Raw genomic sequence first — 23,916 nt, 5'->3', positions numbered from 1 at the left:
TAATAAATCATATGTGTTGATTGCTACATCATTCAAGGGAGTGAGAGGACTCCAGGATGTTCACTGATAGCACCCCGTCATATTGGCATATTGGTAGTGAAATGAAATGGTTAAACAGTAACATCGCTGACCCACTCAAGTCAGCATGCTATGGTGTAATGCAGGAAGGGTCATGAAGTCATATTTCTGTCCTGTTTTGAGACAGTTGCCCTTCCCATTAGAAGGCTCATAGCTGCTGGGTGTCAGGAAGTAGGGAGGGCTCAGGACTGTCCGAATAAGAGGGAGAGGCCACTGGGGGCCAATAAGCAACCGGCCATGGACAGATTTGTTTAACACTCAAACTTCCTTGCAGTGACTCCAGAGTTGGTTCTTAAGTGCAAACTTGGAATAATGTTGCAGTTAAGAGTTTCTGCACTCAGCATAGACTGGGATGAGGCAAGAAGACAAAGGGGCTACCAGGAGAGGCTCAGTCAACTAACTTAGAGCATTCTGAGAAAGAGAGGAAGGGAGGAATCTTGACTGAACCAAACGGCCTGTCCTATTAACTGTGTCTGTCTGAAAGTTTTTTACCTCAAAACCCCAGGGTGTAACTTTGGACTTTGTTATAAATAATTACTGTTTCACTTGAGTTGACTCTTTAGTAACTCAAGCAGGGTTACATATCACAAGTTTTAATCATTTCCCACAATTTCTTATTGACCTAACGATTTCTGGACTGGGTGGGTCTTATCTGTATTTAGTAACCAAGATTCTGGGACTGATTATAGCTAAAATCAAGGAAGCAATCATTTTTTTTTTCTTTTTTACAGAATATCGCTTCAGTTTTATTTCTGTCTGTCAAGATTCAGTCTCTCGTTACCTCCACTATTCCTGTTTATATTCTCTAGTTTGTTTCTTGTTGATCCATGAGAATTGGCTCTAAACCTCTACTCCATAACATCAGATTTATTAACATATAAACCACTGAGGACAGTGCTTCACTTTGTGACAGCAGGAGACACTGAGTATAAAATAGCAGGTCATTCTGGCCATGACCGGTCAGACCACCACGGTGCTCTTTTTTGCAGGAAGCTGTGTAACTTTGGAATTTCATCAGTGAGTGTAGTCACGTACAGAACTTTGATAATGAGTCCCTGACATGACCTAGCCCAGGGTGAGCATGTCTGATCCTCTACCTTTCGGGACTATTTAGAGGATGATCATGCAGACAAGTCTTTGGCTGCTCCATCCCCTTTGGCTGCCCATTAGTGGGTCAAGGCCCTGCTCGTCACCTTCTGGCAGGTAGAGAGGTCATGGGCAGGGGGAGAGAGAAAGCCAGAACTCTAATCTAGCAAAAGCTTTGATGGTATTGATGTCTACAGTACTATAGGAAAGGGGATTTCTTTTTTTAATGGCAAAGGATTTCAGTTATTCCTTCATTCTTATTCCCCTCACTCCCTTGAATGATATATAAATCTAGATATATGATTTATTAACACTAAAAGAGAACCACAATACTAGAATTATTTTTACAAAAGATTAAAGAATAACTTATTCACAAGGTTTGTTACATAGAACTTCCATGGGTGGCTTTCTTGAAAAGTCTCCCTCCCTTGCCTGATCTCATTCCCTCTTGCTTCTCTTCCATGCTGGGGTGATGCACTCTGCATAGTGCTTAACGCTTTGATTTGTGTCCAGGTCTTAATTTACAAAAGGTGACTGAGTGATGACAGGAAGAAGCCAATGCCATTGAAAGAAAAGTGTACTGTGACTCAAAGATCCCCTGGAAATGAGAGGCAGACCTGTCACAGAGAGTCACATGGAGAGGCACCAGAGTGGCTCAGTAGCAGGAGCCAGGGGGAAGCATAAGCCACAGGCTTTATTGGGGTTTCTGTGAAAAAGACAAGGCAGGGCACAATAAACAGTTCAGGACTGGCTAGTCTGAATACTTCCAGCAGGCTTTAGGGCATGGGGACTGCCTCTGGTCATCTGGTACTTGGCTCAGGTTGATTTAGGGCAAGGAAGTATTGGCTTGGTGTGGAGAGTTAGGTGATAGATGTTGCTGGGGATATGGACTTGCGATTGTTTGGTTTGTATATAAAAGTCTGGCTCATTGACAGGTTGTTTACTATCTCTAGGAATTAACTAGCTCTGGGAATGGCAGTCTCTCCCCAGCTAGCAAGGTCCTCTGAAGATGTCAAAGCATCATAAAATATTGAAAATTAAAAACACAATTAATACATGTTTCATATCTGAATAATCTCTTTGTGTGACTGTTGCCTCAGGTAGACTGGGACTCCTTGGGGAAAATGATTATGCCTGGTTTTATATCGAATTCCAAGCCCTTAGCATAGGGCTTGACACAGAGCTTAATAAATATTAAAAGAACGAATAACTGTTAACTACAATAGCAGTTATTCACAATTGTTAGCTGATGACCATGTGCCAGCACAGTGCAACAGTCTTATAAATTTTATTTCATTTAATTCTCACAACAACCAATCAGACAGATGTATTCATTTTTCATTGCTGCTGTAAAAAACTGCCACAAATTTAGTGGCTTAAAACAACATACATTTGTTATCTTACAGTTCTGTATGCCGGAAATCTGACATGTGTGTCACTGGACTAAGATCAAGGTGTCAGTTGGGGCTGTGTTTCTTTTTGGAGGCTCTAGAGGAGAAGCCGTTTTCTGCCTGTTCCAGTTTCCAGGGGCTGCCCACATTCCTTGGTTCATGGCCCCCTCCCATCTTCAAAGTTAACAGTGGCAGGTGGAGTTCTTCTTCCATTGCATCGCTGTGACCTCTTTTGCCTCCTCTTCTATTAAGGACCCACCATGACAATCCTGGATAATCTCCTTATCTCAAGGTTAGCTGATTAGCAACCTTAGTTCTTCTTTGCAATATAAGCTAACATACTCACAGGTTACAGGGATTAAGATGTGGACATCTTGGGAGGGGTCATTATTTTGCCTACAGAACACCACTATTAAAAAACAAAATTCAACTGAATATAATTTGGCTTTATTCATTGACTCACGAGTAGGGCAGTATCCTGTCTAGCAAGCAGAAGGGAGCTCCGAGGAGTGGTACACAATGAGAATTTTACAGGCAAAAGAGAGCAGGACAAGGAAGTTGCACTAGCAAAGAGAGGACTGGTGATGGCAAGGCCGTCTTCCTTTAGGGGGCGACAGGGGTCTGCCAGGCAGATCATCTCACTAGCACTGACCAAGTAATTCCAGCCTAACTGGTCTAAAATCCCATTCCTGGAAGAAGGCAAAACTGTAATTTTAAGTATTAAATCTCAGTTTTGTGACACCAGAGTTAGCATAAGTGATTCCATTTTGGTCTATTGTCCTTTTTACAGATGAAGAAACCATGCATGGGAGAGATTTTATACCTTGCCCAGGACTCCACAGCTAGTGAGTAGAGTAGCTGGAGTTCTATTACAGGCTTGAGTGACCCAGATAGGCACTGTGCTCCAGAGGTCCTGCGAGCATGGCTCCAGGTCGTCTTAGGCTGGACCTCCATGGCTCCCTGCACTTTGGAAGGGGTCTGTCCAGGATTTGGTTGTCAGTTGACAAATTCAGAACTTCATTTGCTCTATTTGCATAAAGATGATTGGGTTGTCAGTTGACAGATTCAGAACTTCATTTTCTCTATTTGCATAAAGACAATCAGGTTTAGAGGGCTGATGATTGATTGCAGCCAGACCTGGAGAATAAATCAATATGACAATTTATCATTGGAAAGTAAAGGGAGATGGGCATATATTATTGGTCTTTTGAAAAGTTTTGTTTATAGATCTACTCACAATATCGTATTTTGAAATACAGTTTTCTTGGGAAGTATAAAATTTGAACAAAAGAGTGTGTATCCATAAAGCATATTCCTTTACTTTTTTTTCTTCGATTTCTTTGCACTAACAATATTTCTGTTTAAAAACAGTAGTCATCATTAGGATAAGAGCACCTTCCTGCAGTTGTACAGGAGACACATCCTACTGACGCATTCTTAGTCTTTAACTCTTCCCTGTTAAGGATGCATACAAAGGGCAGCCCTTCCATTCCACTCCACTCACCAAATCACACTTCACATACCAGTTAAATCAGGGTCTATTTTAATAGTCTGTGACTCCTGTCCATCTCCGAATTCTAAAGCCTACGATTGTGCTCTTAAATAAATGAAGGAGTGGATGAATTAGGCATTATTCTTGGTGAGATTTGGGCAACATCTTTTTCAGTTTACTGAAGAATATTCAATTTTATCAGCACTACCTTTACGCTTCTTGTATGCTTCCTGGGGAGGGGGTGACTCTAGTTGCATCCATATTTTACAGGTTCTGGTTAGTTTCAATATCAAAAAGTGAAGTAGTATTGTTAATTTTGTTTCATGTTACAATAGCATGATTAGTTTATTAATTTTTTAAAGTCTTCTGAAGACACATATTGGAGTATTTTGGGTGAAATGATATGATGTCAGGGATTTGCTTTCATGTATTATTTATGAAATTAAGATGTAAAAAAGGGAAAAGTCTGACTTTGGTTTCAGTTCTCATGCTGAACCCTTTTGTTTAGCCAATTCCTGATTTCAAACACTCTTACTTATTGTCTAAGTTAGAGGCTTATTAGCCAAACCACAAGACATTTTAAATTCCTTCTCCTTGTTATTTTCGTTGCAGAGGCCACAAAAGCTCGTTTCCAGTCTTCTTTGCAGTTAGAATTAGCCAGACAGTGAGGTAATGAAAACCAGTGAGACACAGGCAGAAGTTGGCTGGGGCTCCTTCCAAGAGTTCTGCTTCCCTGGTGAAACGAAAAGGTGTGGTTGGTGCCACTCCTTTTCCCTTCTTCTCCGCTTTCAACCTGGAAGTAATATTTGGAGCTGCAGTAAACATCTTGCAACCATGAGGCAACAGTCACGAGGGAAAGGCCAGAGGCATTAAAGACACTGGCTCTCACATCATCAAGTTGCTGAACAAACGCTAGTATCCACCTGTCTCCTAACTTAAAGAAAAAAACAATCTGAGACAAACACCACTGGTAATCCCCTCCTAGCTCAGTTTTCTGTTACTTGTAGCAGAAGGCACCCTGGCTGTTACTATTGCTAGCTGGAAGTTCAGAGCATGAGTCGTTATTTTTGGTTCCGGAAAACTAGAGCTTATATGTTCTGAAGCCTGTGATCTTCCAAGCCTACGGGGCAGTACAGTATATGGATTTGCATTTTAAAGACTGACTGCAATGTTTACCAGGCTATGAGAATTTCATTTTTTTAAAAAAATGTCTGCAAATGTCACGGTTTAGGTTAAAGTCTTGGATGGTATTTTTTTAAACTGAGCTAGACTTCTGTCTGCACCTGCTCTTTTTGGCCCTCTTGCTGACCCCCTCCCCACTGCTGTTTGTTAAAAGCCTTGTTACACCCCTGCAGACTCGACTCTAGGGACAACAGTTTACAGAAAGAGAAAGCAGCTTATACACAAAGTTTTCCAAGAAAGCTCTTATTTCAAGCTAATTTTCCTGGCACATTCTCCATGAAAGTCTTTAGACGGCCCCCTGTACACTCCTTCATCCCTGAAGTTTTTCTTCTTTCTGCAACTTTAGCTCTGCCCCTGGACTTGTCAACATTCATGTCAGGCAGACATGCAGTAGGAAAGAAAGTCGTGGAGTTTTAGGTTGGAATATTAAACTGAAATGATTACATACCTTTAAGGAAAAAAACACAAAGTTCATATATGTCTTAAGAACATCCTTAAAATGACTGCCATTGCTTTGGCAAGAAAAAAATCTACATCCTACTTCGATAGCAACATCAGTGTCATTCTGCCATGTGGACAGAAGACCTGTAAACCCAATCAAGTTTATATTATATTATTTTATATTATATTATTTGTAATGCAAAATTAAGTTTCCCAAAAAAACCATGTTATAAATCGGGGATTTGTTTCTTGGACAGCACCCCCAAATCTCTTCTACTAAGAATGAATACGAATGATTATATGAATAAGGGTCATAATGACTATACCTGGATTATGAATAATATTAGTGTTGGTAGTAATATGATGTAGTAGGTAAAAATTATATTTTGGGCTAAGTTTTTGTTTTTGTGAAAAAGGTAGCCCTTATATTCAGAGAGGATTCTGAGGAACAGTCCACACTGACCCTCTGCCCCCAGCTTCAGCTGCCCCTTCAGCCCCTCGAAGGCCCCCTAAGGACAAAATACCCACAGAGATGCAGGGCAGCACAGAATATTTTAAACAGCATGTCATATACGTGCCCAATGGTTTTCCTGATTTTAAAAATAATTTAAACATTACTGTAACCTCGGCAGAAACAGAAAAGCACAAGAATGAAATAAACCTCACTCATAATTTTACCACCTAGACAGAGTCACCATTAACATTTCAGTACATTTCTGTTTAGTCTATATATATTTTTATATATATGGATTATATTTCAAATACTATTTTGTAAACTCCTTTTGTATCACTTAGTATTATATTATAAGCATTTTCACATTAACAGTTTAAGGCATGAATTTTAAAGTTGGATAATATTTCAACTGATAAATTTCCTAGTTTTCAAGTTTTCCACTAGCACAAAATAACACAGCGATAAATATTTTTCAGCATTGTTGATAATTTTCTGAGATCAACTGGCAGGTAAAATTACGGAGTCAAAATATTAGAATGATTCTGTTGAAAGACCAAAGGACAATGAATTCGTGAATGGTCTAAGGAACTAAGGAACTAAGGAACTGATGGAAATCTCAGTAACAAAGATACGTTTTCATATTGAAGGTGCTAATAAAATGTGTTGGAGAAAGGGGAGTTGGGAATGAGAGGAAATAAAGTGTCACTTGAATGTGAAAATAAAATTAATTAGAATTGTTACTTTGTTTCTTTCCAGAGTTGTGGAAACAGTTTATACTTCCACCAAAGTCTGTGCACTGCACCATCTCACTACACTGTTATTGACACTATAGTTGAAAAAAGAAATCTTTGCCAAGTTGATAGCTTCTTCATTCAAAAATTGCCATACTGTTGTTTAAATGCAATTTTTAAGTGATTTGATTATGAGCAAGTTTAGATATCTTTATAGGTTCAATTGTCATTTGTATTTCATCTTCTATGAATTTTCTGTTCAAATCCTTATGCATATATTATATAAATCTAGAAATTACATTTAACTCTAAGATCTTTTATCAGATCAGACACAGTTACCTAAGTTTGATAAAGAAAATAAAACTAGGGTACCTTGGTCATATCAAAGCAGCAATCTTTGAATGAATGAGTGGTGTATCACATCATGTAAATGTCCAGTGGATCTGATATTCTTATATAAACACTGAGTTTAAATACCATCACTTCTAATGAATTTGGCTTCCCTGTTCACTCGATTACAGGGTAAGTGCTTTCCATTCCAGCACCAAGGTGAACACTGCCATGGCAGTGAAATAACCAGGTTCCAACATCTCTTGGATACATTTTCACAGTTTAATAGGCCCCAGGAGGGTCATAAACATCAGAGTGATACAGTCTCGAATCCTCAACAAAAAGACAAAACACCATTAAATAGCATATAAGAGGTATCAGTCATTTACACACCTTACCATTTGCTGTAACTCCTCATTTCTGTATATTTTGTTAGGTGATGGTCAGAAAGCTTTAGGTACCACTGCGCTTCTCCTCTGAGTGCAGCTGAGAGTTTGGAGGAGGAGCACGTCCCAGGACATTCAGTGACAAGCCACAGGGCAAACATCTCACTCTAAAAGGATGCCTGTGTTGTTGTCAGTGTTAGCTACCTTTTCAGCATCTCATACAGAACACTCTAGTGCAGAGAACACCAGTTTCACAAATCCCAAAGTGTGTGTGTGTGGTTTTTTTTTTTTTTTTTGGTCATCATCATCAGTATTGTTATTGCTATTTTACTTAATAAAATGGAAATAATCTCAAAGTTACAAAAAAGTTCAAAGTATAGTGAAAATAGCTTGGTTTTCCTCAGCAACTTCAGAATAAGTTGCTGACATGTTTTCTCATTACTTCCCAAAACTGTGGTATGTATATTTTTTATAAACAAGGACCTTCTCCTATATATCCATGACACAATCATCAAAATCAGAAAATTAACACAAATACATTTCACCATCTAATCTGCCACCTCGTCCCCGTATCCCTTGCAGCTTTTGCCAATTGTCCTGACAATGTCATCGTAGGATCCAGTGGGAAGCCACTTGTTTCATTTAGCTGTCTTAGCTCCTTAGACTCCTTCAGTTAGAAATGATTCTTCAGTTTTTTCTTGACTTTCAAAACCTTGTTGCTTGTGAAAAATACAAACCAGTTATTTTGTAGATGTCTCCCTTTTTTGGTTTGTCTGATGTTTCCTCATGATTAGATTTTTTAAATTGAAGTATAGTCAGTTAACAATATGTCAATTTCTGGTGTACAGTATAGTGTTTCAATCATACACATACATACACATATTTGTTTTCATATTCTTTTTCGTTATAGGTTACTACAAGATATTGAATATAGTTCCTTGTGCTATACAGTAGAAACTTGCTGTTTATCCAAGGGTTTTAACTGAAATATTTCTAACTAGGAATGTTGGTGATGTGAAGATGATCGTTTCTCCGGATGCAGCTAATCAGGAAAACTCAGGGTGACAGGACAGGAGCTATGCCTGCTGTCTGGGGTTGGGCCTGAGGGCTGAGGGCTTCATGGCTATTTTCTCTCCGAAGCAGAGAACCTGATGTTTGGGAGACTACCTTGTCCATAGGCTATTTTAATTTTTTTGCATATATATACATATATTCATTTTCATTAAAGGTTATTACAAGATACTGAAATACCATATGATAATATTCGTATGTGGAAACTAAGCTAAAGTAAACTAAACTAAACTGAAATAAAGAGGACACTAATGAACTCATCTACAAAACAGAAACAGACTCACAGACATAGTAAACAATCTTATGACTACTGGGGAAAGAGGGTGGGAAGGGATAAATTTGGGAGTTTGAGATTTGCAGATGTTAACCACTATATTTAAAAATAGATTTAAAAAAAAAAAACAAAATTCCTTCTGTATAGTACAGGGCTATTTTGATTTTGATAAATGGAGCCGGGGGACTGGCTCGGATGGGTTAGGAAGAGAATACAAATTTCATGAAGTTCTCTGCATGACAGATAGGAGGTTTTTGGAGGATGGGGGATGTGTTGGAGAGTGCAGCTCAAGGTCAGGAGAGAAGTCAGGTCTGGAAAGGAAGAACACTGAGAAAGAAGTCTTGAGGGCGAAAGTAAAAAGCAGGAGAGTCAGAGGTTCCCAGCGTGCACAGTGGAGGGATAACTGAAGTCAGGGGAGGTTAATGTCAAATGGCGGCAACAAATAGTACTGCTTTCACTGTGTAATACAGAAAAAAACCCAAAACCCTCTCACTTACCCTCAAACCCTCACTTGAAGTCTATGACCGACAATGGCCTTGATTTTGTGCTTGCTTAGGTGAATCACAGGAAAGGGGGGGTGCGCTCCAATTTGGAACTCCACCGAGACATGGGAAAATACCAGCCACAGGAGGGGAGAAGCAAGGAAGCTGAGCAGAAGCAGGAAATGAGAGCTGGCAGTGGCTAGAAGAAATGCAGGCTCTCCAGACTCCCTGGTGACACTGGGAGATCAGGAGGGGGAAGGCTGCAGTCTCCGGCTGGAGGCAGAGTAGGGGCTTGAGCCATTGCTATTTAGAGAAAATAATTTTGCACTGAAGGTGACAATAACATGGATGACACAGGTACACTTCTAAGATGTCATAAAATTTAGAGAACAATATGTAACAATGTTAACTAAGAACTGACAAGGTCCAAGGTACCAGTAAATGTCCCATGTGTACCTGGAGCCCTGGCAGCAAGGGAAACCACAGCCTTAGAAAATAGGAGGTGATTGGCTGGCTGGTCCCAAGATCCAGCTAGTAACCCCAGAGGGCTGCTCTGCTGTCCGTAGATGTTCCCGGGAATAAAGCCCAGCAGCTGCATCATTGCTGGAGTAATTAAATCCCTCCTCAAGGGAAGGGGGAAGACTGCTTGTGACCATCTGTGATGGGGGTAGAGTGAGTGACTAGAGTCTATAGCGGGTGATACCAGGCTCCATGGTATAAATAAGGATCATTCTGAAGGGATGCAGCTTTGTGAAGAGGTTAAGAGTGAAGGGCTCTGCACTATTTACAATAGCCAACCTAGATGTCCATCGATAGGTGATTGGATAAAGAAGACATGGTATATAGACACAATGGAATACTACTCATCCACAAAAAGAATGAAATAATGCCATTTGCAGCAACATGGATGGACCTAGAGATTGTCATACTAACTGAAGTAAGTCAGACAGAGAAAGACAAATATTATATGGTGTCACTTACATGTGGAATCTTAAAAAAATGATACAAATGAACTTATTTACAAAACAGAAAGAGTTTCACAAACATAGAAAACAAACTTATGGTTACCAAAGTGGAAAGGAAAGGGGAAGAGATAAATTAGGAGTTTGGATTTAGCAGATACAAACTACTATATACAAATATATAGGTAAATAACAAGGTCCTACTGTATAGCATAGGGAACTATATTTAATATCTTATAATAACCTATGATGAAAAAGAAGATGAAAAAGAATATATATATATATATATATATATATGTATAACTGAATTACTATGCTGTACACCAGAAATTACCACAACATTGTAAATCTACTAAACTTTAATACAAAAAAAGAGTGAGGGGCTTTGGAGTGAGACCCAAGGGTTCAAGTCCTACATTTAACACTTCCTGCTTCCAGGCAAGTTCTTTGTCTTGTTAACCCTTCATTTCATTTCCCTACAGAATGGTGATAAAATAGTCCCTATTTCATAGGAAAGTTGTAGGGGTTTAATGAGAAATCCACGCCAAGCACTCAGCACAGCATCTGCACATACAGACTGAATAAAGGCCAGCCGTAACTATCATTATAGAAATGCTACCATGCATTCCACTTAACTGGACACCTTATAATAAGGTCATTTATGTAGATGTAACCCCTGAAAGATAACTGATTTCTTCTCATCTCCTCTCATTAATAGCAACCTTAAAATCTAGGCTTGTCCTTAAAAACACAGAAAGAAGCATGGAAAGGTCATGATTGTTGGACCTGGGCAGTGGGTGAAGGGGTTCATTATATTATTCTGTCTACTTTATTATATGAAATTCCCTGTACTAAAAACAGTTTTTAAGCAACAAAAAGAAAGGTTTAAGAGGGATACATTTGTTTATTAAAGGAAAGAAAGAAACACGCCTGTAAAGCTTTGTGTAAAGTAAGTCATGCACACTTATTTATTTCTATGATAGGCCCAGAGCATTAAAGAAACTATGAACTGAATAGAATACACCTAGAATTCAGGCAAGCTTTATGTGAAGCTTCTATCTATGTGTAAAAGACAGACTGTGTCATGCCAAGTGGTTGGGTTAAAAGTTTGAGGTGTCACGGCATAAAATACAATTAGTCTTCCATTGCACATTCACGTCTATATAAGGGATTAGGATGAGGAAATAAAGAGAATGCTCTTTAAGCAAATAAATGAAACTAACTTAAAAAGAGAAAGAGAAAAGATAAAATTGAAAATACTTATAATAAATTAGAGAAACCCCCATAGAAAGTGGTCAGTTAAAAAAAACTGTCAAGTTATGACTGGTAGGGTGATGGAAAGCAATTTAGACAGAAGATACAAAGAGACTAAGAACCCATAAAATAAAAAAAGACAGCAATAATATGATAATAATAAAGCTACCATAAAACCAGTTGACACCTAGCTCCACATTTTAATTTTATATCAAATGTTAAAGGAATGATGGATTTAGAAAGCCACAATTTGTAACCCCCATTATAAAAATTGAGTCAGACAAGGATCCTCAATGGATTCTTTTTAAAACTACAAGATGAAAAATTGGTGTAGAATAAAATATATAAAAGTCACTTTACAGACTACTTATTAATTGCAACAGGAAGATGACACTTTTAAAATGGGGAGAATGGTACACATCACCTTAATAAAGTCATCAAACTTAGCCTTAACAGTATTAGGACCCGCTGCTGTCATGCACCTCTTTTTTTAAATTTTATTTTTTATTGAAGTGTAGTTGGTTTACAATGTTGGTTTCAGGGGTACCACACAGCAATTCAGTTATACACATACAAATACATATCATTTCAGATTCTTTTCCATTATACCTTGTTACATGGAATTGAGTATAGTTCCCATGCTATACAGTAGGTCCTTGTTTATTTTTTCTTTTCATTTTTCAGTTTTATTAGGTAGAATTGTTACCATTTGACTAAACATATACAATATATTGCATTGCCATCATGTACCTCTTGATGCGATGTGTGGGAAGTACACGGTATTACCTATGCAGTGTTCTTCCTAAAGATGTTTGATGTGGATCCAGTCACGGAGAAACAATTAGAACAATTCAGAATGTGGAACATTCTAGAAAACTGGCCTGGACTCTTCAAACGTGAAATGTCATGAAAGATTAAGAGAAAAAAGGCAGAAGTCTCCTATTTTAGGAAAGATATGGCAATGACAACCAAATGCTAAGTATAAATTATTAGATCTTGAATTAAAAAAAATTACAAAGAGTGTTTGGGGGACAACTGGTGGTATTTGAATGGACTGTATGTTAGGTTACGTTATTGAATTAATGTTAACTTTGAGGGGTGTGATACTGTTATTGTGGTTGAGGCAGAGATTGTCTTTACTCTTAGGATGCATGTGCATTAGAATTGAGGGGAGAAGAGACATGATGTTTGCAGTTTACTTTCAACTGGATTCAGAAAAATTCACAGAGAGAGAGAAAGCAAATGTGGCAAAATGTATATGTTTATTCAAGGTATTTTTCTTTTATGTTACTGAGTGTTTGAAAACTAAAAGAATAAGGATAGAAGGGGTGAAACTAAAGATAGTTATAGATAGATGTCTTTTCACTTCTTCAGTAACGTCAGACTACAGTAAGAAATGCCACTCGTGTGTTCACAAGCACTTCTCGATGTCTGTGGGATATAAAGTGCTAAATGTATAATTATTCACTGGCATCAGCTATATTGTAGATTGTATGTATTGAACCTCGGTTTTGGCTTGGTCGTTTCCTTTCCCGTCCTGTTAACTTGCCATGCTGCCCCACCCTTGGATTACAAGTTACCACAGTAATTAAGTGGAGCTGCCCAGGGCTCTTACTGTGTACGCAAAGCTGTGGCCGTGGAAGTGAACCGTGTGCAGGTCAGACTGGCTCCCCGTGCTGATCAGATACCAGTTCACTTCATCCTGAAATGTCAGGCCTTGGTTATTTCCGGACCCTCTTCCATTAATTGCTGTGGGGGGTCACAGTGTATTATATTCAACAAAGATTTGAAATAATATTTAAAAACAAAACATGCACAGAAAGTATCATGGATATTCTCAGAGGCCCTGAGAACTTTAAAGCCAGCTACGGAGCTGTTTAACATGACCAACCCCTCTATCCATGGGTGTGTCTAATGCTAGAGAGATTTCCTTGCCTGAGGAAATGAGGCACTGACTTTAACACAATTGGGTTGTTCTAGACTATTTCACAACTAAGGATGCTTAAAGTGGTGGATACTTAAATATGTCTATACATTTAAAGTATCACAAAAGGCTTTGACTATTAAGAGTGTGTGTTCCCATTTAACTGCCTTGGGTCAGACCTTCACGATCTGTCACCTGTGTGACTGGAAGGCCATTTGCCTGATGTCCAGGCCTCTGGTTTCTCCCCTTCTCTAATCCTCTCCAGGTGTGGTTTTCAAAAACTAATAGGAAGAAAATATTAAAATAAAAAAAGACTCTCTCTCCTCCCTTTTACTTTTATATTTTGTGTGCATCTTTGGAAACGCATAAAATACATGAATACAGTGGCACAAATATCTAATTAATAACCATATATCTATGAAGGTTGGGCTCTAACACACTTTTAGTTGAAGGATGTAATAGAAAAAAACTAGGAGACTCTGCTTTAGATCAGTGCTTCTCAAACCTGAATGTGCCCATGGCTGGGAATCTTGTTTAAAATGCAGATTATGATTCACTAGGTCTGTAAGGACTGAAACTCCGCGTTTCTAACAAGCTCCCAAGTGATGCTTCTGCTGCTGGTCCAAGGACCACCCTGGGAGCACAAGTGCCAGAGCTGTTCCTAAGACACACGTCTATTCCTCCTGTTCCTGAGCTCAGTGCTGTTGGTGCCTTTAGCACACTGCTTCTCTACAGGACTTTGTCCCCCAGGGGACAGTTGGCAGTGCCTGGAGACATTTTTTCGTTGTCACAACTTGGTGGAAGGTGCTACTGAAATCGGGGTTGATGTCAGTAAACATCCTATAACACCCAGGGCAGCCCCCATTGCAAATTGCTATCCGACTCAAAACGTCAACAGTGATAAGCTTGAGAAACCCTGGTTCAGATCAGATCTCTGTTGTTAACGAGTTCCTCAAGCTTCCACATACTGATGGTTTTTTCTTTCCAGGTGCTGTGTGACTTGGCTCACATTCTGCCCTCTACCTGGAATGTCATTCCCTCCTTTTCTACTAGAGAAAATCCTATGCATCCTTAAATCCTCAACTCAAAGGTCTCCCCCCTTCATAAAAACTTTCTTGATCTCCCACGTAAGAATTTAGAGCACAGCACTGTGTTTATATTTGTGACAGCGTCCCCTCAAGCCAGCCTTGTATTGTAGCCACACACTGTGAACAACCTGAGGGAAGATGTCCCATCTTTTGGACCCTTGTGTCCTCTTAGGGCCTAATATGGTGCTTTGTGGCCTCTGTGATGCTTATTAAAAGACTACGGATAGCATGGATGCAGCCCTCGAATTAATTTTCAATTTACATATATTTCTTGCATAAGGAAAAAAATCTAACAAGTTAAAAGTGATCAATCACATTTGGATTTGCCTTACATAAGGATCCCTGGCCCAGTCCTACCCTTGAACTTCCTCAGGGGCAAGGATTGGGGCCAGAAAGATTGTGATTAAGCACGGTTGCTTATATGCTTTTATTTGAATAGTTGCCTTATTACTAGGATTCTACATGGAGGTGGGTCATAAACAGGGCAAACCTAGTCACAGTGAACCTATAAAGGAGTTCTGGTTGATGAGTGTGGGGTTTTTAAAAGTTCTGCCTGCAAAGGTCCTTTGGTAAGGAAGTGAGGAGGAGTGGGTGGGGTATGCGCTTTCTAATTTGTCTTAAACCCCCCATCTCCCTGGGTACATCCAGGTAAAATACTTAGAGTGTAGTCAGGCCCCTCAGAAACCATGGCCGATTTCTTTGGTTTTACACTGCCTGCAGGGCTCCAGAGGCATGAGAATTCACCTCGCTGCAAGGACAGGGGTCTCCAGCCCGCACGCCAGCTCCAGCCCACTCACTGCCCGTTTTGTTTCTCTGCGGCTCATGAGCAAAGAATGGTTTTTAAATTTCTAAAGGGTTGGAAAAAAAATAAGCGAGTAATATTTCCTGACACGTGAAAATTGTATAAAACGCAAGTTCCGGCCATAAATGAAGTTTTACTGACTCGCGGCCACTTCCATTTGTTGACATGTCATCTGTAAGTGCTTTTGTGCCACAAGGGTGGAGAAGACAGCTTATGGCAAAGACTGTGTGGTCTACAAGCCCAAACTCTTTACAATCAGACTCTTGATGGAAAAAGTTTGTGACCCCTGATCCACATGATCTGTACCCCACCTGTGTGTGATCATGTCCTTGAAACTGTGCTGAGAGTGAGAGATGCAAACCTTTACCTGTTGCCTTTGGGCACAGCAACCTGTAGGCTACAGGGGGTGAGTCGGGGAGTGGACACTACTGTGCATTTGCTTGCTGAGGTCAAACTCATTGTCATTCCTGTCAACTTGGTTTGTTCTTGAGAACAGTATTGATGTTTTCTTCAAAAAACCAGGACTCATTCTCATTAAAAATCATGAAGTGGAGAACACCGTGAACTATGCTGGCTTTGGTGTCTTTGCAACATATGATCAAAGGCCCTTTCAGTCCACTATTAAGATCCTGGAGAGGAAAAGCAAGATTATGGAGAGGAATAGCCCACAAACTGACACAACATTGTAAACTGACTATACTTCAATAAAAAAAAATTATATATATACTAAAAAAAGAACTAATACATTAAAAAAAGAATATGAAAATGAATATATATATGTTCATGTATGACTGAAGCATTGTGCTGTACACCAGAAATTTGTACAACATTGTAAACTGACTAGACTTCAATAAAAATATATATATACAAATAAAAAACACTAAAAAAACTGTTTTAAATTTTTTAATAAAAATTAATATTTTAGATGTTTAAAAAACATTCTCCCAGTCAAGGAAAAGGATGGAAACAAGTTTTAGTTTGAGTAAGATCAGAGCTTGAGTTTTTAATGATTAAGATTCTAAGTTTGAGCATAAGAAACCAAATGTTTGACATGCTATATCCCTGACTGAAGAAAAATGGTCATCTCCTTTATCACCATTGAGGTCTAAAGAGAACAACAAAATCTTGAAAGGGATTTTAGACACATTCTCCAGTGGATTTAGTTCTATTTTTGAAATTTTAATTTCAAAAACAGAACTTTGATTTTGATTAGAATTCCTGGGCATTGGAACCAGTCGGCAGACATGTCTCAAGGTCTCAGATCCTTCCCGCCGGGAAGCCTCTGCCCTCGTGGCCACTTTCAGCTGGGAGCCTTGGTTTATTTATATTCGTTTTGTTTTGGGGTTGACTGTCTGTGTCTCTTCTTGTTTTTGGCAGAGTGTAGGCCAAAAATAACTGAAAGGCCAAAGAGGGAACTCTTTTTTTTTTTTTTTTTTGGAATGCAAGTAAACTGGAACTCCAGAGATGAGAATTTTTAAAAGATATATAATACATATATATTTATTTCTCATTAAGCATAGCATTTTAAAACCCCCTACTTTTAGTTTTCTGGAACCCAAATCCTTTTCAGTGAAACAAAGAAGAGGATATTATCATGTAACTATATATATATATATATATCTCCCAATCCACAGTGGCAACAACAGTAACACTTGGGTAGATGTCATAAACCTAAGTGATCATAATGTAATAATTTATTTTGCTCTTGAAAAGTGCAAAACCATGTAGGTTAAAAGCTGAGCGATATTGAGAAAGTTTACATAAAACTAAGATTTTTTTTTTAAAGAAAAAGAAATTCCTTTCTTTCATTATAATTTCTAAGAGGAGATAAGATAAAAATTGTGATTTAAAGTTTACCTTAAACACCTCCACAGTAGTAAAACCAAGGTATACACTCAAAGTCCTCTGGGGAAGGACCAGTTCTTTCCGGAATCTGCCAAATGTGTATTTGGATCTCTCCTAAAATAGGCAAATACAGTGTGTTTAAATAGAATCTTTTAAATCACACTTCTTTATGGAGGAACAGATAATAAGCCAACGCTAAAGCTATATAAATATTAGTCCTCGTTTTCACTTCGGGCACTGCTGCTCCTTGCTTTCCGGCCTTAGTCCATGTGTCTGTGTGTTTACATCTTCTGGGCTTCTGTTTCGTCACGCAAATAAAATGGGGATTTAGGGATTAGACACGATGGTGCAAAGGAGGCCCTTGGTGCTGCGTCACCTGACCTACAGGGCAAGTCACTGTCAATGTCACTATTATATCCTCAGTGTTACTGAATCAAAACTTTATAGAGATTCTACTATTGAAAATGTCAATCAGTAAATATCTCATTTATTCATTCAACAAATCTTTATTGTAGTGAAGATGACTCAGGCTTTGAAATGGGACAGGACTGCTTTGAATCACAGCTCTGAACCTTCCAATTTGTGGATCACATGTGTCTCCTCCCCAGTCCCAAGGCTGTTTGCATTAACCCTACTTAATTTGAATCCTCTTGACTCTTGCAGGAAAATTCTTTTGGCCCCTCACTGTCTCCCCTCACTGTATAATCTGAAGTCTCCCCCTTCCAGAGGCTTAAGTTAATTTTCCCAAGCACGTGTGACCCAGTGCTCTCCACTAACCAACCCCATCTTCAGCCTCCCCACTTCAATCTTTAACCATCTATTTAGTACTACCCCCTACCTTCCTCACATACCACACAGTGCCAGGGGCACAGCAGGGTACTCAGAAGTGTTTGTGAAATGCACGAAATGTGATCCTTTTCTGACTAATCAAAACAGAGCGCTGACTTGCAAACTCCCTTGATAGGACATTCATGTCAGTCCCACCATAGGACTGCCTGTTTTTAAAATCAAAGGGAATATTTCACCCACCATCAAGGTCTATCTTGAGTCCCTCTGCCCCACAGATCTTTCCTTTCTAAATTTGGCTCTTTCCTGGATACCCTGAATTCCCAGAACTTCATATTTTGGTGGGCAAAGATGGAGGACATTTTGGGTGTCCACTTCAGATCCCCCTTGAAAAATGCTCCACCAGGTATCAACCCTCTTCACTGACAACCTCAGCTGAAGAGAGCCACCACCCTCAAGACTGCATCCAATGACTGAGGCACTTAAAGGCCCGGCCCTCTCACCCCAACTCAGGATGGCTGAGGGCCACCCAGTCTTCTGAATTTCTCACATGCTTGGCTGTGACTGCTATTCAGGCTGCATCTCTGTTGACCCTTTCCCCCTGCCCAAGTCTGCCTCTTTCTTTTTCATTCCATATTTGTTGATCCCAAGATCACTACCTGCATGTGAATCTTCATTTCAGAGTCTACCCTTTGAGTGTAGAATGCTGAGTGGCCTGTCGTGTAGCGGTGATGCCGTAGACATATTAGCATGTGAGGTTCATTGCTTCTTCTTGGCGGCCCAACTCTCTCCCTTGTTCCCTCCCTCACACACGGCATCTTATGCTCGACTCCTACTTTGGTACTTGAGTTGGAGAGATTGAACAGAATACCTGACAGCTGGACAGGTGGAAAGGTGGGAGAGGGGGCGGCCCTAGAGGAGAAATTGTATACACTGGGGAGTTGTATACAGATTGTGTACACACGGTGCCCCATCCTGGAAGCCAACTCTACTTGCAAAAGGAACTTCTCTCCCAAACTCACTCTTCAGACCCTTCTTACTAGTCCACTGGCCTCTCTCATCAGGAACTACACCTGTATTTAAGACCAAATTATTAGGGGGTGGGTATAGCTCAGTGGTAGAGCACATGCTTAGCATGCAGGATGTCCTGCCTGGTTTCAATCCCAGTTACCTCCATTAAAAAAAAAAAATCCTTGTGTGTTAAAAATTGAAAGAGAGAAAAACAAACAAACAAACAAACAAACAAAATAAGTTTGAAAAAGAATGAACATTAACCCCACAGTCCTACATAAAAGCTTTGGGGCTTTTCTTTCTCCCAAAGCAGTTACCTGGCTGTGTTGGAACAACAGTGGTATACTTTGTTTTCACTCCATGAGCATGAATAGAATATGGTCTTGAGGCCTTATTTTTCAAGACAATATGGAATGTCTGACCAGGGCTGAGAAATATTATAGGACCTAAGATATAGAAAAAGGAAATTTGTGGATAGTTGCTATTTATTTTCAATTATGAGTCATCTGTCCCCTTAAATATTTAGAGAGTGACTTGTTCTTATTCGTTTCCTTAACACTCAGCCAAGGGAAACACAAACACATTTAACAAATGGATCACTGCTGACTCATGAAACATGGTTTTTCCCCAGAAAATGTAGATCATCTAGAATTTTTATAAGCCCCAGCTCTAGAAAACTTATTCAATGAGCATCAGTTAATGCCTATGGAAACACACAATTTAGAAATGGAACACTTTATTTTCTTTCTCGATCAGCCTCATCATTTATGCCTTTTATTCTTTCCCCTTTCCCCAAGTGGGTGATTGGGAGGAGCTGCAAGGCCATTTTATTGACCCCGGTGATCATCTTTCCCACAGACTAGAGATCCTTCATTCTACTCTCTCTCCCTTCCATCCCAGGCAAAGAACTGGAGGGATATGATTTGTTATAAATCTTCTTTCTCTTTGGAAATAGACTGAATCTGTGGCTCTAAAAATTCTGAAGCAGATGGTTTGGAGATGAACTCAGCAGTAAGAAGTCTTCTTAAACTTATGCTGTCATTACTCAAATCGGATGCTAGATGCTAGCAAAGCACAGCACCTCTTTGTCTCCCATGGTAATTCTACTACCTCACACACTATGCTTGTTTTTCCTTTTCTATAGAAAGTCGGGGTGGGAGGAGTAGGTTTAAATAATAATAGACTCTATAGAGTTATGTTATTTATCTTAGTACTTTCTGTCAGAATCCTAGCGAAAACAAATACTTTGCTGTTACTAAAAATAAGGGCTCACCCCAAAACACTGGGAGCTGGATAGCACGGACCTCCCTCCAGGGGTTGCAAAGCTCTAAAGGCTAATGAGGAGCCAAGAAGAGTAAGAGTTCCTCCTCATGACCATGTAAGTCCACCTTCTCAGGGTCCCACGCCAGAAAATGGCCTCTGAGAGACACACAGGTATCAGGACCCAAACAAGATCTGGGCGTATGGAAATGCCATGTGACTTCTGGAGACACTATGCAACATGTGGAAATGCCATTTGATGTATGAAGACATCAAGTGACTTACGGAAATGTTATGTGGGGGTGCTTGGGGGTGACTTGCAGGTTTCCTAGATGATCTGGCAAGGGTGGAGATAAGGGCTGTAACTTTTCTCACTCCTGGACAGAGATGCCATTAAACCTTGACGCTTAAGTGGTTAAACCAAACACTTCTATTGAAACACAAAAAGCCCTCTCCTCACTGTACTGGGGTTTTGGGGCTTTGTTTTAATTTCAATGAAATTATCTCTAAATGCTACTTCTGAGATCCCTCCCGCATCCAGAAGTTTTGGATTCTGAGTGCAAGAAGCCGGGTAATCTGAAACTGACCATACTAATTGTCTATGGCCTCTTTATTTTCTACTGAATAATCCTTGAATCACTTTTCTTTTCCCAGTAAAAGTGCCTATCTGCAAACAAATTAATGTTAGAATTATAGACACCTCCCTCTGTCAAGGTGGAAGTTGACAATATCCTTAATGTATGCGACCCTCTGTCGAGGCTGAGAACAAGATGACAAACCCCAGAGCCAATCTTAACAGTATAGCAATACCTAGTATGTCCAGATGTTTCTCATTTCATTTCTTGCTGTTTGATTCGTGAATGTGATGTCATCATATTGATGGTATATGACTTTCCTGTTTTTGGACCCAACATACGTCCCAATATTGTCCAAATATATGTTTGTTTCACTTTGAGAAAATAAAAACAAAGCCAAAAAACCCATAAAATTAATTTAGCCATTAAATTAGACAAATTCTCATATGGAAGAACTTCTTCTTGAAATAATACAATTTATTAATATCTAGAGGCTATTTTACCTTGAAGAGTAATTCCTTTTTTTAAAATATATATTCTTTCTAGTAAGATTGTTGGATATTAATTGTGTACTTTAAAACCTGTTTTCAGGATGAAATTTTAGTTTTGATAAATGAATAAATAGTAGGAAGATAAATCAGAGACAGAAATCAAATTTCACACAGAAAAGAAAAATCACTGTCCTCAATTTGAGGTTCTCAGAAGAATAATGAGAGAAACAAATGAAGACCAAAAAAACCAAACAAAAAAAACCCTGAATGATTCCAAATGTTAAATGTAGCTGAAATTATATTTACTCTACCTCAGAAGTGCTGCTATCGGATGGTAAAACACACTTGGAAGATCAGATGCAAGAAGTGAGAAGAGAGATGGGGAAAAACAGCACAGAAGTAAGTTATGGAGGTACACGGGAAAATTTGAAGTCATTTATAATTGAAGACATCGCACACACGTTTTGAAGTTGTTTGTAATTGAATGTATCCTAAATACACGTCACACACATTCCATGCATACACGCCCATCACACACATGTGTACCACACACAAACACACACCACACACACATACACATACACATGGGAGAGAGAGAGACTGGAAGGAAAGGGTGGGGGACTATAGAATAAACCCTGCCCAAGTAGAGACTGAAGTCGCCGCCATGCTTCTTTCCTGGAAGACGTCGCAGTTCCCTCTCCCACGTCCTGTTAGAACAATCCCACACAATTTCCTCAGCCTCGATATAAACAGTCTTCTCCTCCTGGTACTCTGTTGGATCCGGGATTGGCCCTGAACACTGCCTCACTTGGTATTTCTGTTTCATACCTCCTTGATAGTGCTCTGTGGTCGTACAAACCACATGAAAAATTCCTAGAGGCGAATAAGAAAAGAATGCTTAAGGTTTTGCACTCAGACTTCTTTTCTCCACGAAGTCATTTATAAGATATGAATCCTCAGAAGGAATACAGTAAGATAGTTCACTCATTCTTTCACTAATTTGACAAATAGTTACTGACAAACAGGCTGTAAGCCAGACATATTTCTAGGCACTTGGGAAACCTCCATGAACAAAGCAGTTAAAAATTCTTGCCCTTGGAGTTTATATTGCAGAATATTGTAGAGACAAATAAACATAGTAACTTTTATGTATGTTGGAAGTACACTTATCACCTGGATTAAGGAAAAAAGTAGAGTAGTGTAAGGAGGATTGAGAATTCTGGATGAATGTGTTGGGGGAGGGGGGCAGTGAACAACAGTTTATAGGATGATCAGGGTGAGTCTTGATGGGTGGGTGACATTTGGGTAAAGATTCAGAAGAGGTAAATGGTGGACGTAGAGGAAGAGCAATCCAGGCAGAGGAAATAGGTAGCAAAGCCCCCAAGCTGAGGGTCTGCCTGGTGTATCTAAGGAGCATGGAAGAGGCCAGTGTGTCTGCAGGGGAGTGAGCAAGGGAGAGAGTACAAGGAGACCAGACCGGTGGGGAATGGAGGACAAAGTCACCTGGGCCCCTGTGGGCCACTGAAAAATCAGTACTTTCACGCAGTGAAATGGGGAGCCGTTGTGTGATTTTGAGTCCATGAGTGACATAAAGACATTGTGGCTGCTGTACTGAGATTAAATTAGAGTGGGCAAAGGTGAGAGGAAGGAGAACTGTTAGGAGGCTATTAAAATAGTCCATGAGAGGTGAGGAGAGGTATAGCTCAGGGGTAGAGCACATTCCCAGCATGTGGGAGGTCCTGGGTTCAATCCCCAGTATCTCTGTTAAAAATACATGAATAAACCTAATTACCTCCCCTCAAAAATAAACTTAAAAAAATTTTAAAAAGGAAACTGTTAAAAGAAAAAAAACTGTTAAAAATAAAATAGTCCATGAGAGATGACGGCGGGTCAGAGAGTTAGCAAGTGAAGTAGTGAAAGGAAGTTGAAGGCAATCAGCAATACGTCAAAACCCCCCGAACAATAACCACAACAAAAACAAACCACCGCAACAAAGAAACTCCAGCCTGGTTCAGACCAGTGAATTCCAGCCGTCCTTTATTTTGGTAATTTTATGCCCATCATATTCTGACTTTGCTTCTTAAGATTCCCTTCATCAACACTAATATTCTCTTCCAACTCTGTATCCATTTCTGTTGTTGCTTTTCCTTATTGTGGAAGGTAAGTGTGAAGACTGATAAGAAAGAAAAACCTCCAGACTCAGAGGGTTTGAGAACGAGAATTTGTTTAGAATGAAATGATTCTCATCTGGCAAAATGCTTATTGCCTACTAGGTGCCTCCATGAGTTGACTGCTGGGGATACTGTTTAAGAAAAAGAGTGAAGAGCGGGAAACTTTTTTTTTTTTTTTTTTTTAAGTTCCGGAAAACATCTACAGTGGACAGGAGAGGAAGAAGTGGGTAGGGGATGAGTGACAACTTGCCACTGAGTGAGTGCGTACAGCAGGGAAAGAAAGAGCAGTGGAGAAAGATCTTTCCTTTTTTCTTCCGATTGTTTGTAACCACAGGCTTTGTTTGCTTGC

At 39.5% G+C, this 23,916-nt stretch overlaps 1 pseudogene; it reads right to left on the bottom strand.

The window, feature by feature from the left end:
* Window positions 1–7,362: 7,362 nt before the first annotated feature.
* The window catches only part of LOC105081272 (ceruloplasmin-like), a 29,892-nt pseudogene continuing 13,338 nt past the window's right edge, over window positions 7,363–23,916 (bottom strand).

The sequence above is a fragment of the Camelus bactrianus genome, chromosome 1 (genome assembly GCF_048773025.1).
Source record: "Camelus bactrianus isolate YW-2024 breed Bactrian camel chromosome 1, ASM4877302v1, whole genome shotgun sequence".
Taxonomy (NCBI): Eukaryota; Metazoa; Chordata; class Mammalia; order Artiodactyla; family Camelidae; genus Camelus; species Camelus bactrianus.
The sequence above is the reverse complement of the archived record's forward strand: the minus strand, read 5'-3'. Positions and strand labels throughout refer to the sequence as shown.